Genomic DNA, 17,415 nt, shown 5'->3' with positions numbered 1-17,415 from the left:
CTCAACCAAAATCCATGATTCAAAAACCTAAATAAAGTTAGGAATGCAGGGAATAGATCTATACCTATTTGAGGTCAAGTCATGGTCGGAGTTCGCAAAAAAAGTGGTCGAAAATGGTTGGATGACCACGGTTCAAATTTTAGAATACCAGAAAAACTTCATTTTGTCTTTTCAGTCACTAAACCCTACCAAAACAAGTTTAAAACCTTAAGATCTTCCACAAACATCGAAAAGGAAGGGAAAAAGAGTGTTGTTGAGGCTTACCTTGGTCGGAATCGACGAGAACTCATCGGAGATGATGATGAACCATGGCAATGGCCATTGTGCAATGCAAGCTCCACCCCTGGGTTTGATGTTCAAGGTCTAAGCTTAACAGAGATAAGGAAGGACAAGGCGCAGTGGTGGTTCGATGGTCTAACTTGCCGGAGTAGTCGTGTGGTGGTGCTTTGGTGTTACTGTGCACAGGGAGTGTAGAGAGAGTTTGAGATGAGAGAGTTTTAGAGAGTTTGAGATGGGGAGCAACACGTGGTTGTCGTCGGTGTTAGTTCCATGATACGGGATCTAGCTGGAATGGCAAGTGGTAGTGCTTTGTTGGTCTTTACAAAAACATAGAAATGAGGGAGAAATGGGGAATGAAATATGAGAGAGGAAGAAAGTCTTAGTGAGAGAGAAAGAGTTTGAAAAAAAAAATAAGAGAGATAACTAGGATAGTGGGTAGGAAGGACACAGGGACAAAAGGGATAGAAGACCCATGTGGGTGGGTCCCACCCTGCAGAAAATCCTACAAAAATTATTAAAATAATAAAGATATTTATCTAGAATTATAGATTTACCAAAATGCCCTTGAACATCGTAAGTCCGTAAAATTTTAACCGTAACTCCGGTTTCAATTTCGCTTACGCCTACGCGTTCACCTCAAGGGGCATTTTGGTCAATTCACACTTTTAAAATTTATAAAATCATAAAATTAGGGATGGGTTGTCAAAATCTACCAACCTTAAAAAAATTTCGTCCCCGAAATTTGAAATCATTTGTTATACAAAAATAGTGAAAAGACAACAAAAAAAAAATGTAGAGAAGATATCAAGTTAGAGCAGTTGCATGAAAGAGATGTCATTCCAACGTGATCGGAGTGCAATGATTCCTCTCTCATGCCTCTAAACTCATCTTTTCCTTCTCCTTTAGTACAATACTATAATATAATACTTTTTATAAAAGCATAAAGTCGAAAATATTTATATATGTATAATAACATCACGTCAAAATACATATATATAATAACGTAAAGTTAAAATAATTGTACTAAAATTAAAACTGAACATAGAATATTTTTCACCTATGCACTCATTGAGTCACGTACTCTGAAGATAAGTGTGTAGTACCTTTGGGTCAAGCCCAAACAATAAATAAATAAAAATGCCAATGTAAACAGGCCTACTTGTTCACTTGCTTAACGATTGCAACAAATAAGTTATCGATATTACGGTCAACAGCTCGCGATAAAGACAACTCACTGTTGTCTCGATAAGCAAGCAAAAAATTCTCGATTGTGCAATATTACCATCTTGCCCCTCATTGGGAAATACATATAAATTGAATGATTAGCGCCTCGATCGCGCTCACGTACTACTCTCTTGGGCGACATCGTTAATAGCTCACAATTTGCTACATCTTAAACTCAATCATTTGAATACCTGTTCGCAATACTCGTCTGTCAATCATACACTATGCATGAAGTCTTTCTACCACGTCTCAAATGGTGTCATACTCAAAAACCAAAAGTGTAACTGCAATCACACACAACTCTAACAAAGATAAGTGTCTACTACAATCATGCTAAAACAATAGAACGGATAAATTCAACATGCCACGAAGGTCCGGATAGTTCGTGCAGACTAGCTATTAATCTGAGGGTGAAATGTGGTATTGGACAAAAACTTAGTACGCATGGCCTTCAAGAAGACTTCCCAGGACTTGGAACTGAAATGCGCATCACAGTGAGACACATTAGTGACATACACACCATGTAGCCAAACAATGTAGTTCACAAATATCTTGGCGAGCCAATTCATTGTGAATTTCCCTTAGATTTAACGAAAACTATGTCGAGAAGGCTAAAAGAACAATCAAGAATTTGAGGGTCAAACAAGTCCATCAAATCTAGAATACAAGGTAACTGGAATTAATGCATGACATCTCGCTACAATGGTAGCTTCTGGAATATTCAATTACCAACGGTAAAGATTTGCTTAGCAGAGTATTTGTTGGGTAATTGAGAAATTAATGGGTACAATTGCAATTCCAATATCAACAGTTCTTCTAGACAGTCTATCGGATTCAAAATAATACGAAGTGCAATAGGGTAGACACGTACCCAAGGTTGACTGGACTGCCTTCAGGCACAAAGGCCGAATATGGAATCATAGTCAAAGTAGATACTGATCGATATGTCAGAAAATCCGATAAATTTAAGAATGAGTAAATTTTACCAAGTGGTAAAAAATGTAGTCCCTCTGGACCAATGGAAAGTGGGTTGATTTGTCAAGTCGATCTATAATCACCGAAACATCATCATAATCTCCACATGTACAAGATATCTCGTACCGAGAGTTTATGGTGATATTCCCTAGTTGCATTTGGATACATGAAGTGATTATAACCACTCGAACAATTTTCTTGATGATTTGTAAATAACATCAAATTGATGCTTGTGAACTCCAACTGGAATGGGATAGAAAAGGCTGGAAATGTTCAAGGGTAGATATGTCTTTTGCAGTGGTAAACAATAATTACGTTTGCACAACTAGGGTGATACACGAGGGTGCAATCATAGATATTGATTTGGTTTTTCCATTACCAATGTCAGAAATCTAATTCATTTCAATTGAAGATGTATTTGAGAAGTCTAGGGTTGATAAAGATTTTGGACATATTTCTCTATAGAGAAACGTCATTTGATTTTCAAGTAAAGATGACAACTGTTGACTCTAACTCATGAGTAAGGTGGTTCATTTCATACGATTCCAATTGTTGGGAAACATAAGTGATACCCCACCAAGTTGCATCTACCCAGCCAAATCAATCAGAGAAAATGTCATCGTGGATTTCCAAATTATCGACGTCGTCGAAAATTGTAAGAATAATGCTCGGGAAGAGACAACACTTAGGTTGTCAAAAATTTTATTCATATCCAACACAAACTAAAGTAACGTTCCTCGGTCCACAAGTGAGGAAAAACACTATAGCTGAAAAATCGCTAATAAACCCCCAATTATTATTGACAAGGCCAAAGATATCACATATTTCACAACACTTTGTGAGGATTTCAAATTCTGTAGTTACAACATTTTGGGAAAATGAAAAGAACGTTATCTGTTGAGATCACGTCTCACAAGAAAAGTACCAAGTTAACCTCTGAGGAACATGGTAATAAGTTGATTGTTGGTGTTTAGAAAATTGAATCTTGTTGCTGGGATAGGTGAGAAAGTCGTCTGTAAAACTACTACTAATTCGTCAGGCTATGGAATAAAACTTGGTCCAAAAGGTTGGTCTGGTAGACCATCATTTCAAAGTTGGGGTTAACGGTTTTAATTGTCACCCGATGGAGTTGCTAAAATCTAGATACGATCTTAAGGTTCAGCCTTTCACCTTCGTGGATAGGGTTGAGGTTCCCAAGGTAAGGTGTTTGGTTAGGTAAATTCCTAATTGGTAAGCTTTTGTAACTAAGTTCTCTAAATGATGTATGAGTTGTTTGAAAGACAAAGAAAACGGGTGTAGTACAAGAAAGTGGATCAATGGTGTATTTCACTTCACCATTTGGTGATATCCAAGTAAAATTTTAAGAAATGACGCCAAAAGTATACGTCCTCGAAACATACCATACTACTTTTTTCTCTACAACATGTATAGTAGGTCTTCACAGCTTTCTTGATACTCAATTTGCTTTTATAGCGGGAATTAACTCATGCTCCAATTTTAATATTTGTCGGTGGATATGACCACAAGAATGACTGGTCGAGAATGTTTGGTTACCCAACTGGGTAATATGGTTAATGCAACTATGAATTTACTATCCTAATACAAGGCTTACTCTTAAGTTTTCATGATTTTAATTTCTTCGGCTCAGGTAGTCATTGTTAATCAGTCTATCAGTCGTGCCGCTAATTAACGCACATATGATATTTTGTTATTGTTCGCTACCCTGAAATTGTGAATCGGTGTTTGGGCATAAAGGTATCATTCCTAGATACTAGTACCTATGTCCGGTATCAGAAATCATATCGCCTGAATACTGGTTGATAGTTCCTGGATATCGGACAATATCGTCAATTAGTAGTGTCATCGTAGGTTGATTACAGGTTAGAGCTCGCTCAGGTAGATGATTTTGGATGGTTGGTAAGGAACTGGTCCTATAAGGTGGTTCTGTTGATTTTAGGGAAAATACTCACTACACGGGGATTTCTACTAACTATAAGTATAATAACTCGTACTCCCATGCCTATACTAATAGAAATGACGATTAAATCATCAAAAGAAATTTGAAAAACTAGTATTGGTTGGAATGTCCTAAGGCCGGAAAAAGGAATTTCCTAATGATCTACTTTAGAACGGACTTAAACGGGAGTCGACCTTCCTCCTGAAGATCCGTAATGACCACTTGTGAATTTGAAAAGATTAGTGCCATCAGGGACCAAAAATGGATGTTCCCCAGATGATCTTCCATTGAGTGTTACCACTTTAGGACCAAGTTGTCGCTTAAGACATTTCTTCTGATCTTCCTCCCGAAGATCCGGAATGATCGTTTGTGCATTTGAAAAGATTAGTGCCATTGGGGACCAAAAGTGGTTGTCCCTTAGATGATCTTCCGTCGAGTGCTACCATTTTAGTACTAGGTTGTCACTCAAGACATTTATGGAATCTTGACGAATGTAAACTTCATAGGAATTCTGATAGATGATATCCTAACGGATAATACCGAGGAATCAAAACAATTATTGGTTTCCTAACTCGAAAGGGTTGGTAAAAATGACTAGATGGTAGAAGGATTGATTGGTAAATCTCTGGTGCCATACAATTATCAATACATTAGCCTTGCTTTAGGGCTATGAACTCGTCTCCAAATTGGGATTTTCCTTGGCAGGAAGGTTCTTTATTTAAAATCTAAAGGTGGTCGCTTCTAGAATGTCCCTAGGTCGTCTAAGTTACTCAAAGCTTAGAAAAAGTTAACACATTTTTCGTGCTTGACGAGGTGGCAAGATTAAAAAATTAGGCTCAAGAACCGAGAATGCTTACATCACACGTGTGATGAATGCAATATTGCCCAAACTTATGCTCTAATACTAAACTGACAAACCCCGATCCGAAATGTCCACATGGACTCCGAATCGAGTTGTGCTGGCCGTCACCAGGAGCGTGACGAAGCCATAAAGTGTAATGATATGAAAAAGGTGAATAAATTTAAACCTAAAGGTGCCTAAATATAAGAGTGCGCTTATGAGCGGGAATAAACCCATTTCACACGTGATATCAGAGCATAAGTAAAGTACAGTAAAGTAGGATAAGAATTATACCATCTAAGGTAACCACCTATACCAGGATTTTCGAAGAATCCTCGTCGACACAAATGCTCAACTACTAAAACTTGGAGGGCGAAAAACAAGGGTGAGTGGGCCTAAAATTAAATGTTCTATAAAAACCTTTTTGAAAATATTATAACCCCTCACCGTAAAACAAGTATAGTTTCCAAAATATACATACTACATATAGTATGAAAATACTTACCAGAGCTAGCAGTATCTCAAGAAATGTAATACGTCACAAACTTTCGTAAATAAACACCTAACATCCATAATCACATATTCTCGCATAAATAAACATATCATATCTAGTGCTCATCGACATATGCTAACACATGAGTTCATGCAGAGATATTCTGACATGAACAAGACTGGATGTAACAATGATATACGCTCTAGTACTACAATCACATGAAGACTAACGCTATGCGTAACACATACGAGTCCTAATTGCCTATAGCAATCTAGGACATGATTGGCACCTACAATGGATCCAAAGTGAGCGTACGGTGCGATGTGCACATACAGGTGAAAGACTGGCCCAGGCCCGGACGAGTACTAACACTGGTGCAGCAAACGATGAGTAGATAGCATAAATGTAGTCATGCCACAATGATTCGATAATTCTAGTCAACATAATATTATTCATAGCCGTAAACTTAATTTAGGCATCATGTAAGATTTATAGTGATTTCCTAATTCTCACAGTTATGTCATTTCCTATAAATGTTAATTTAATTACGACAATCATAGAGAAAATTCATTATTAGATGTATATATGGAAAGTAAATAAATATATGTATATGTGTGTGTGTGTGTGTGTGTGTGTGTGTGTGTGTGTATCAAAGAAAAGACCCACTCACAAATCGTGTTGTCGGGTTGAACCTGCCTCGCGAGTTTCGAAGATCTTTGTGATGCGTTTCACCTAGAAATGAAACTATTAACGTAAATATATAATGTACTAACGTACGCATTTTTCGTACAAAGTACGACTAATAAAGGAACTATTTTAAAACTGTCGAATTTCAAAAAATGGAGGGTGAATTTAGATTCGACACGTCGAGAAACCTAAAGAAAGACCTTGGGGTCCTCCACGCGCCATTGCATGCGCCGCCATAGGGTGGCTACACTGGCAGCCACACGCCACCACGATGTGGCTTCCCACGTGCGCCTACATGCATTCTTCACGAAACCTATAGTTTTTACAGGTTGCAGACCTTACTTTCAGAGCTTCAAACGAGCTCATTTCTCAACCAAAATTCGTGATTCAAAAACCTAAATAAAGTTAGGAATGCAGTGAATAGATTTATACCCATTTGAGGTCGAGTCATGGTTAGAGTTTGCCAGAAAATTGGTCTGAAAGTGGTCGAATGGCCACGGTTCAAATTCCAGAAAACTAAAAAAACTTCATTTTGTCCTTTCGGTCACCAAACCTTACCAAAACAAGTTCAAAACCCTAAAATCTTCCACAAACATAGAAAAGAATGGGAAAAAGAATGTTCCTGAGACCTATCTTGGTCGGAATCAATGAGAACTCATCGAATAAGATGATGAATAGTGGCAATGGCCACTGTGCAGTGCAAGTTCCACGCTTGGGTTTGATATTTAGGGTATGAGCTTAACAAAGATAAGGAAGTACAAGGCGCGGTGGTGGTCCAATGATTTAACTTGCTGAAGTAATCGTGTGGTAGTGGTTGGGTGTTCCTGTGCACGGGGAGTGCATAGAGAGTTTGAGATGAGAAAGTTTTAAAGAGGTTGAGATGGGGAGTAACACGTGGATGTCGTCGGTGTTAGTTCCGTAATATGGGATCTCGTCGGAGTGGCGAGTGGTTGTGTTTTGCTGGTCTCTGCAAAAACAGAGAAATGAGGGAGAAAGGAGGAATGAAATATGAGAGAGAAAGGAAGAGAATCTTAGTGAAAGATAAAGAGTTTGAAAAAAAAAAAAAAGATAACCGGGATAGCGGGTAGGAAAGACACGGGGACAAGAGGGATAGGAGACTCGCGTGGATAGGTCCCACCATGCAAAAAATCCTACAAAAATTATTATAATCATAAAGGGTATTTATCTATAATTATGGATTTACCAAAATGCCCTTGAACATCGTAAGTTTGTAAAATCTTAATAGTAACTCCGGTTTCGATTCCACTTGTGCCCACTTGTTCGTACCATTGAGTACTTCGAGAATACGATAAAATAGTAACTTGTACGCATCACAAAAAGATGGTCAACGAAAGTCAGCAATTCGCCTCAATGGGCATTTTGGTCAATTCATACTTTTAAAATTTATAAAATCATAAAATTAGGGACGGGTTATCACAAAAGTAGTTCTTTAACTACCATAAATTGTGAAATAGAAATAGCAAAAGAACACAAAATACAAACAACAGCTATGATAGATACGGGAAGTACAGATAGTGTAGTAAGAGAAGAGTTAGTACCAGAAAAATATAGATAAAAATTAGCAAAACCAATGAGAATAAAACAGTTTGATGAGAGACTAGTTTATTTAACACATTGCATTAATAATGAGTGTATTAAAGTATAAAAACAACAATTTAATTTACCATTAATATTTGTTTCACTTGTAGGATCATATCCATTTATTTTAGGTTTAAACTTTTAGGAAAGTTTACAAGATTTTTGGTTTATGAATCCTAGCATAACATTTTTCAAGAGAGGAATAACAATAACAAATCAAAGTGGTACTGTAGAAGCATACAAAAGTATAAGTATGGAAGAATCTAGTAGTCAAGATAGTTATTATTTAGAAAACTCAAAAGAAAATGATGAGCATAATAATATAGAAGAGTTCAATGAAGAAATATTTGAACATGAATATCCGATTTTAGAAGAAGGAACCCGTAAAGAAATATTATAGTTAGATAGACCAAAGAGTTTAGAAGAATTATTACAATTAGCAGAACAAACTAGAATCATAGGAGAATACCCACAGTTACATTGGAGTAAAAATAAAATATTAGCAAAATTAGATATAATTAGCCCAAATTTAACCATTAAGACAGCTGATATGCCTTGTAGTTTATTAGATAAACAAGAGTTTGAGCAACAAGTAAAAAAGTTGTTAAATTTGAAACTAATTGGACCCTCTAAGTCTAGACATAGATTAACAACATTTATTGTGAGAAAACATTTAGAGCTAAATGATAATACATATGCAGATAGTTATAAATTACCAAATAAGGATGAGTTTATAAATAAAATTCAAGAGAGTAAATATTTTAGTAAATTTGATTGTAAATCAGGATTTTGGCAAATACGATTAGCAGAAGAATCAATTGAGTGGACAACTTTTACTTGTCTAGAAGGACATTTTGAGTTGCTTATTATGCCATTTGGATTTAAAAATGCTCCATCAATCTTTCAAAGAAATATGGATCAAATTTTCAAGAAATATGATAATTTTTGTAGTGTTTATGTAGATGATATTTTAGTACATAGTAAAAATAGAAATGAACATAGAAAGCACTTAGAGATAGTTTTACAAGAATTGATCAATAATGGAATTGTGATTTGTAAAAATAAAATAGCATTAGAAAAGCAAGATATATAATTTTTAGGAATATATATCAAGTCAGGTACAATACAATTACAATGTTATATAGCTAAAAAAGTCTTAGAATTTCTAGATAAGTTAGAAGATAAAAAACAGTTACAAGTATTTTTAGGATTGTTAAGTTATGCAAGAAATTTTATCCCTGATTTAGGAAGAAAAATAGTAGTATTACATAGTAAAATAGCAAAACATGACAAAAGTATTTTAATAGTGAAGATATTAAATTAGTTCAAAATATAAAGGAAGAAATTACTCAACTTAAGCCATTAACATTACCATTAGATGATAGTTACAAAATAGTTGAAACATATGCTTCATCATTAGGATGGGCAAGTATACTATACCAGAAAAAGTATAAGGAGTCTGATAGGGATTTTACTACTCATGTGAATGCGATAAAAACTCCTATAATACTTGCAAGAATCACAAGGTTGTTGTAGTATAAACGGATCTCGCAAGGTCATTCTCCACAAGGATTATTAAATAATTTGAAACAAATCAAATTCCAATTAATTATTGTAAAGTAGAAATTGAGATGATTAATTTTATAACCTACTTAAATTAAAAACGAATTTAACTATTAAAGATAAGACAATCTGCAATATTAAAACTAGAGGGAAAAGAAAACAGTTTTGGGAGAAATCAAATTAAGAAAGCACTAGGGTTCCACCATCACCTAGCAATCCTATGAACTTTTACCAATTACTTATAATCTACACATGCCACTTTGAAGGTTAGGTTTTCCTAATTTATATTCTACTTGGAACCTCCAACATAGAACGTATATCTAACTTGCAACCCGTTCGGACGTTCGGATCAAATATGAACATGAAAGACTCATTATGCTTTATGAAAACCCTTTGAAAAACCATGCAACCCTTAAGACGTGGTATTCATCCTAAGTGAAATTACAATTATTAATCACAAGATGTCAGCGTCAGTTTCAGAGAATCTTCCGACCAAAATTGCATCAAATTACTTTTCTAAAGATCCTAATGGTGATCAGGCATTAAGACAATTAGATAGTTTTTATCCCGGTAATTAACAATTCAAAGTATGCATGCAATCAATCATAAGCAATTAAATAAAAATCACATATTCATGCTAAGGCTCAAGGTTTCGCCCTAGCAAAAGGAATTAGTTACGCATATTCCTAATTGAAATCAGAGAAAATATTATTAAGAAAATGATTGAAAACACCTTAAAGTAGAAAATCTCCAAAACCCTAGCACTTCTCTCAGTCTCCAAAATTGCATAAAATAAAGCGTATAGAAATATGGTAGATGGCCAAGCAAAAAATCTGCCAAGCTCCCTCACAAACCCTAAAAACAGGTCATTTTTCCCCACTAGGAAACTAATAATAATAATAATAAATAAAATAGGAAACATAACCCTAAATTAAATGGTAAAATTCGCCTAAAATCTGAACAGCCGCGTTTTAGATCCATAAGCTGCTCCAAAACTAGCCCAACATAGCTGGATTTAATGTTTGGAATATTTTGAACACTTCTCCAGGAGGCCATGAACTCATCCAAAGTCATCTTAGGCTCCAAAAACGCAATTTAAGCCCAAAAACGTCATTTTCCAGCGCTGCACATCGCTCTTTTATTTTATCGCCAGAAAATAACCGCTTGGTGGAAAAATCCCATATTTTGATATGATCAAGCAAAGTGACTCACGAACGTCCTCCAACTAGAATTACTCCAAAATTCGTCAATTTGGTGCTGTTTTGCTCCAAAGGAAGTCGGAAGTCCTATATTGAAAATATAATTCAAAGTATCGAAATTCTTCCAAAATATTAACCAAAATATACTAAGATTAGGGTAAAATATATAATAAAAAATCTACTCATCAGAGTCACCAAAGTCTAATGAACAAGTTTGTAGATATTCATCAGGAAAATTTAGTGACGTACGGTCAAGATTATCGTCAACAAATATAGAAATTTTAGGAATAATTAACTCACTTGAGGCATTTTCTTTATTTTTACATAATGAAGTATTTATAATTAGAACAGATTGTCAAAATATAATTTCTCATTATAATAAGATACATATTAATAAACAAGCAGCCCGAAAATGAGTTAATTTTATCGATTCAATTACAGGAAATGGTTTTAAACATATAAAAGGTAGTGACAATTCATTAGCTGATATCTTATCAAGACTAATTCATTGAACAAGAATTGAATATCGTGGACCATCATCCTCAATAGCATAAGACCACAAGGCAGAAGAGCACCCTTTAATAGTATAGTAATGCACCTTAGACGTCCACCATTCAATGGATTCCAAAATAGCATAAGCAGACCAGCATCACCACAAATACTCACATATAACTTTAATGACACTATTGAAGGAATCAGAAATCCAACTCTAAGGTATATCCCAAGGGTACCAGGACTCATTGATAGGTAACAGGTTTTCTTAGATAATTTTTAGAATGTTCAAATCAAACAGCCAAGCATGAGGTTAGGCCATGAAAAATTAATTAGATCCTTAAAATAAGAGTTTGATAGTTATAATTTTAATTTCCATCAAAGACAGCATCATATTCATTCTCTTAAACACAACCTCAATTCATTTCTAGAGACCACGAGTCATTACTTAGCAAGTTTACCAAAATGAACCAAGAACTCCAATATTTTATAATGCAGCAGAAAGCAAGTGACACCCTGAAAAGAGAATTGAATAGGTTTAGAAATTGAGCAGCATAAGAATAAAGAAAAATAGGTTATTGAACCCATAGAACAAGAGGCTAATGAGCCCATAGAAGAGAATGAGATTAAAATTGAACTCTTAGAATAGGATATTGAAATGGAGCAGCATCAACATCTGAGTGACAAAGAAAAACAAGAAAGATATGAAAGTTTTCTTAGAAATTTACCTTTAGACTTAATAATATATGATATCCCATTAGAAGAAATTTCTAAAGCAAAATTAAGAATAATGCCACTAGATATGCAAAATGAGATCCTGAAAATAACATCACAATCTATGAAAAAGTTACAATTACAATTACAATGTGTTTTGTATCAGTCCATCTTTGATCCAAAACCAGGACTGGATATTATTACAAAGATGTATCTACCATGTCTTTGTGATAGTAGAGAGAGTTGTATTTGTAAACCAAAGGTTAGCATAGCTGTAGCCAGGATTAACATGAGATATTTTAGACCATAACATTTTAGTTATGAGCATCAGAAAAAAGCATAATGTAGTAGAAGTTACCCCAGCCATACTTTTAGAGTTTGGCTATTTTGATAAAATATTTATTAACCATATTTCCCAACTACAATCATTTCCTGAAAGATTTATAAAAGTAGCAGAAGATTATCTATAACAATGGAAAGAAATTTGCATAAGTTTTATTAGTAGTCATCCAGATTAGTATGTACATATGCATAAGGAGAAAGCTAGGCATATAGTCATGATTAATGAAGGGTCCCTTAAACTATCATCTATCCCCTCACACAAGTGGACTCATTCATACAAAAATATTCTAAGATTTCAAAGGGGAAACAGCAGATATGTATTACAAGGTAAAAAAAGATAGAGAAAGAGATGCAGAGCTAGTAAAAGGCGATGAACATTACTGGAATAATTTGACAGAAGAAGTGCTGCATAACATCGACAACATGATGGAAGCATGAATAGCTGGTAGCAAATTAGCAAAAGAAAGTAGCATAATTTGAATAGTATCATGCAAAATAATGTATTTTAATCAGACAGAAATGTCAACATAATTGTGGACTCCGCTACAGTAAATAAAGAAAAGAGTTTGACTCATTATAGATTTTTCATACAACAAATGTCATTTTGATTAAGAATAAATAGTAATAAACAATTTTTATTATGACTCCAAAAAAATAAGAGTGTTTGAGCTCATATTAGTGCACAATTGGCTGCATTTTAGGCCCAAGAAGGCCCAATGATAAAGCTCAATAGCCTTGAGGCCCATATAAATTATGACAAGTATATTTAGACTAAAAAAATTAATAAACAAGGATATCCACTAAGCAAATTAGTTCGTTAAAAGAAAATAGAAAACAAAAAAAAATATTACAAAGAGAATTCTCATCGAATCTTAAAAGTTAAAACCAAACTAACAAAAGTTTAATCTAAAAAAGAAATTACATTCAAAAAAAATTATTAAACTAAATACATGAGTGATCGCAATTTTGTTTTACCAACTAACTTGATTTTTTTCAACTACTTTTTCCTTTGGGGTACTTTGATCCAGACCACCCAAATTTGAGTTGTTGTTGGATTTAGTCTAGTTTTCTTATTTTTCAACTTTAATTATATATTTTTATTTGAATATTTAAATATAAAAATGACACACCCCGTCCCGAAGGAGGGCATGCTGGCCGTCACGTGAGAGTGACGTAACCATTTGCACAGTACGGAAGCTTTAAGATACAATTTAAATTGATACACCCGAAGGTGAGTCCTAATTTTGTCCAATCTGTCAGAACACCGTCGAATTCCTCGTAGTCACCACACCTTTGTGATTCCTGAACCTGGAGGGGCGCAAAACCAAAATTGAGTGGGTCAGTAAAACAATTCTTTTCCAAATCCAAACATTTCTCAAAACGTTGTAACCCCTCTCCGTAAAACCTGTATACTTTCCCAGAAATGTAAAATATAAATATACATATATATTCTCAAAACTTCATATTTACTATCTCAACATTATCTCTTTATCAATCATGCCATGCCATGTCATCTCAACATTTCTCATATTAATTATGCCATGTCACATCATCTCAACAGTAATAAGGTATGAATGCATCAACATAATCATATCAGGTGCAAGAAAGTAATCAACCGTAGGCCCTCTAATAGCCCTATACGGTTGAACCTAGAGCTCAAAATCTATCATTATCACTCTACCGGAGTCACCTCTGTGACCCGTCCGGCCTTCTGCACACAAGTTACGCTCTAGTGCTTCTCATAAATCATCTGTGCACATAATCTAAGGTCACCCACCAGTCGGAATCTCACTAACACTCTCGCGACTGGTCTGTCGTACCCACTCCGCGTGGACTGTACGACTAGCATCTACTTGGATCCAAGGCGAGCGTGCGATGCGGTGAATACTATAAGCACTAAACCATGGTGCAGGATTTGAGCTCAATATATATCATCATCATCATAACAGTAATTAAATACTCATATGTGCGTCCACCGCACCATTTCATACATATGCATCATAAATCAATTCTTACCTGTGCGTCCACCGCACCAATTCATACATATGCATCATATATTAATTCATGCATGGCATTTCAACTCACATTTCTATATACTTTTCATATCAATTCTATGCATGGTATTTCACTTCCCGTTTTTCCACATAACTCATATGCATTTCATTTTAAACATAATTTCATGCATTTTCAATTTCTGGGAAAACGTTAAGTATATATATATATATACGGAAAACAAAACTGCCCACTCACCTGGAGTTCGCCCTACAACTCCCTAGCACAATACGCCAAGGCGTCATGACGATCGGCGCCTAAAACAATAATCAATTCCAACCTCAGAATTCATATCGATAGAATATATAACTTATATAAAATACGTCACTACGTAGATTGATCCGGAAGATCCACCCCTCAGATTTTAAATCCATAACTTCCAGAGGTCCACATTATACCTCTAGGACAACATCCTAAAATTTCATTACCATCCAACGGTCGGATCTCCGTCAATTTCCAAAACTAAGTGACGGTTAACATTTTATATTATGGACTTACAATTCCAATTCCGGAAGATCCGTAACTCGGATTCCCAATCCGTAAGTTCCAATAATCCTCAAATATTACGTATTACAACGTATCAAAGTTTGGTGACGATCCAACGGTCGGATCATCAATTCACATTTTCACCTAAATGTGAAAACTATAAAACGTTATTTGAACACCTAACCAACAATCTTCAATAACTTTCTCATACGGTGTTCAATTTAGGTATATAAATATACCACAGTGATCTACTCGACGTCACGGACGTCGACATATTTTTAAAATAATTTTTTTTTTATTTTTTTATTTTTACTGTAGCACCTTCTTCTTCCTTGGGTCGCCGGACTGGTTTTTCCGGCGGCCGTTTTCTGGGCAGTTTTTCAAATTGCCATAACTTTGTCATTTCTCAACGAAATCAAGTGATTCAAAAACGAAAGTTGTAGCCCTTGAAGAGACAAAGAGAATGGTACCTTTCCCAACACCTAGTTCGCCATAGTTTTGCCGGAAACTGCCTCGAAAGCCTCGGAGGTCGCCGGAAACTGGGTATTTTTCAAATGAGTATAACTTCTTCAATACTCAACGAAATTGAGTGAAACAAAAAGGAAAGTTGTAGTACTTGACGAGACGAAGAGATTGATACCTACCTCGACGCCTAACTCGCCGGGGATTCGCCGGAAAATGCCTCGAAAGCTCCGGCCAAACTTTGAACTTATCGATCTCCGTGTTCTTACGTCCAAAAACTTCCAACGAAGCACTCCGAGCTTCCTTGGAACCTCACTAAGCTCACTGTGAGCTTGGATTGTCCTAAAACAAAGTCAATTCGAAGATCATGAACAGTGCACTTTCACGGGGAGTTTAGAATCTAGGTTTTCCGAAGTAAAACTTACCTGAAATTGGTGTCTACGTGATCGTGGAGTCTCCAGGAGTTCGATGGTGGTCTTAACTCCGTCGTTGGTGGAAGTTTAAGGTTGTTTTGTGGTTGGTTTGTTCGAACGGAGAAGAAGAGTGACAGAGAGAGAGAGATTCGTGAGGGAGGAGAGAGAGAGACAGTATGCAGAAAATAGGGAGAGGATTGAGGGGTGTGGGGATCCCACGTGTCCAACTCAATCCAAATTGTTAAATTTTCGCCCCTTAGTCCCGTTTAAGGGCATTTTCGTCTTTTCATGTCCTCGGAATTAAAATTCCGGGACGGGCTGTGACAAAAAATCTAACAACTTTCATGGAAAATAATTAAAATAAAATTGATATGTATTCATATATGAATCCTACACCATAGGCTGATAAAGTACTTTTAATCTGTGATAAAAAGTATCTAGGAAAGTAAATAAAAATTAATCTATCTATCATTCATGAAAATAGTTCAAAGAAATTTCATCTTTCATGCATTTATAAATTCATACTAGTATATATGCTGATATATATATATATATATATATATATGACACACTCCGACCGACATCGAGGCAAGCTGGGCGTCACTTGGAGGTGACGTAGCCATATGCACAGTGCGGAAGCAATAAAGATAAGAGTTATACGAATAAATAAACACTGAAAGCTACTAAGGTGCACTAATAAACAGGAAGTGTTAGGAGTGAGATACAAAAGTAAATACTCCGAATCAGAGCATAGAAAGTCTAGGTGCAGTCCAGTAGGACAAGTACTAATTATACAGTACTAGAATATGCCCTACAATTATTTTATTACGTCAAAACCGCTGAAATCCTCAATGCCACCAACAGCAAGCTTACCTAAAACCTGGAGGGGCGCAAAACAGAAAACGTGAGTGGGCAAAAATAAATGTTTTACAAAACCATTTCATTTCTCAAAAGTTCTAACCCCTCGCCGTAAAACATGTATAATTTTCCCAGAAATGGAAAATAAACATATGCATAAATATATATATATATATATATATATATGTAAATATCTCAATTCAAATCATGCTTCACATATTCATAACTGTAAGTATGTCATGCCAAGATATAACAGAATAAGTAATTCAGGTGAGAATAAATTCATGGAAAATAATATATTAGCCGGAACCCCTACATAAGTCTGTACAGCTAAATTCATAGCTCATTAGTCAATCTAGGCGGAGTCACTACCATGACCTATACGGCATTACACTGCACATAAGTCGAAACCACTAAGAAGGGGTCTGTACGACAAGACTGGGTGTAATATAGTTATGCTCAATACTACTCTCTCATGATAGCTGGGCGATAAATCGCTAGTCACCTACGAGTCGGAACCACCTATGATGCTATGTACGACAGGACTTTGCAACTAAATTGGATCCAATATGAGCATATGGTGCGGGATGTGACATTAATAACAGGCTTGTGCCCTATCTCTGGCTAATCATTAACATCGGGGTGCAGGTTTATGAGCTCAATGTTTCTCAATCACATATCACATCATCGATACATCACATAACCAAACATAACTCATCTGGTACTTACCTGAGCGTCCATAACACCATAATTATATATTATGCATCATATATCAACTC

At 35.5% G+C, this 17,415-nt stretch overlaps 1 long non-coding RNA gene across 1 annotated transcript; it reads right to left on the bottom strand.

The window, feature by feature from the left end:
• Positions 1–13,130: 13,130 nt before the first annotated feature.
• Positions 13,131–16,013, bottom strand: LOC139192784 (uncharacterized). The gene is made up of 5 exons (XR_011577123.1): positions 15,791–16,013; positions 15,548–15,707; positions 15,374–15,442; positions 14,616–14,674; positions 13,131–13,673 (listed from the first exon to the last, which is right to left on the bottom strand). It is a non-coding gene; the product is annotated as an uncharacterized lncRNA (long non-coding RNA).
• Between the last annotated feature and the right edge of the window lie 1,402 nt (positions 16,014–17,415).

Source organism: Malus domestica, chromosome 16, assembly GCF_042453785.1.
Source record: "Malus domestica chromosome 16, GDT2T_hap1".
Lineage (NCBI taxonomy): Eukaryota > Viridiplantae > Streptophyta > Magnoliopsida > Rosales > Rosaceae > Malus > Malus domestica.
This window is presented reverse-complemented; position numbering and strand designations above follow the sequence as displayed.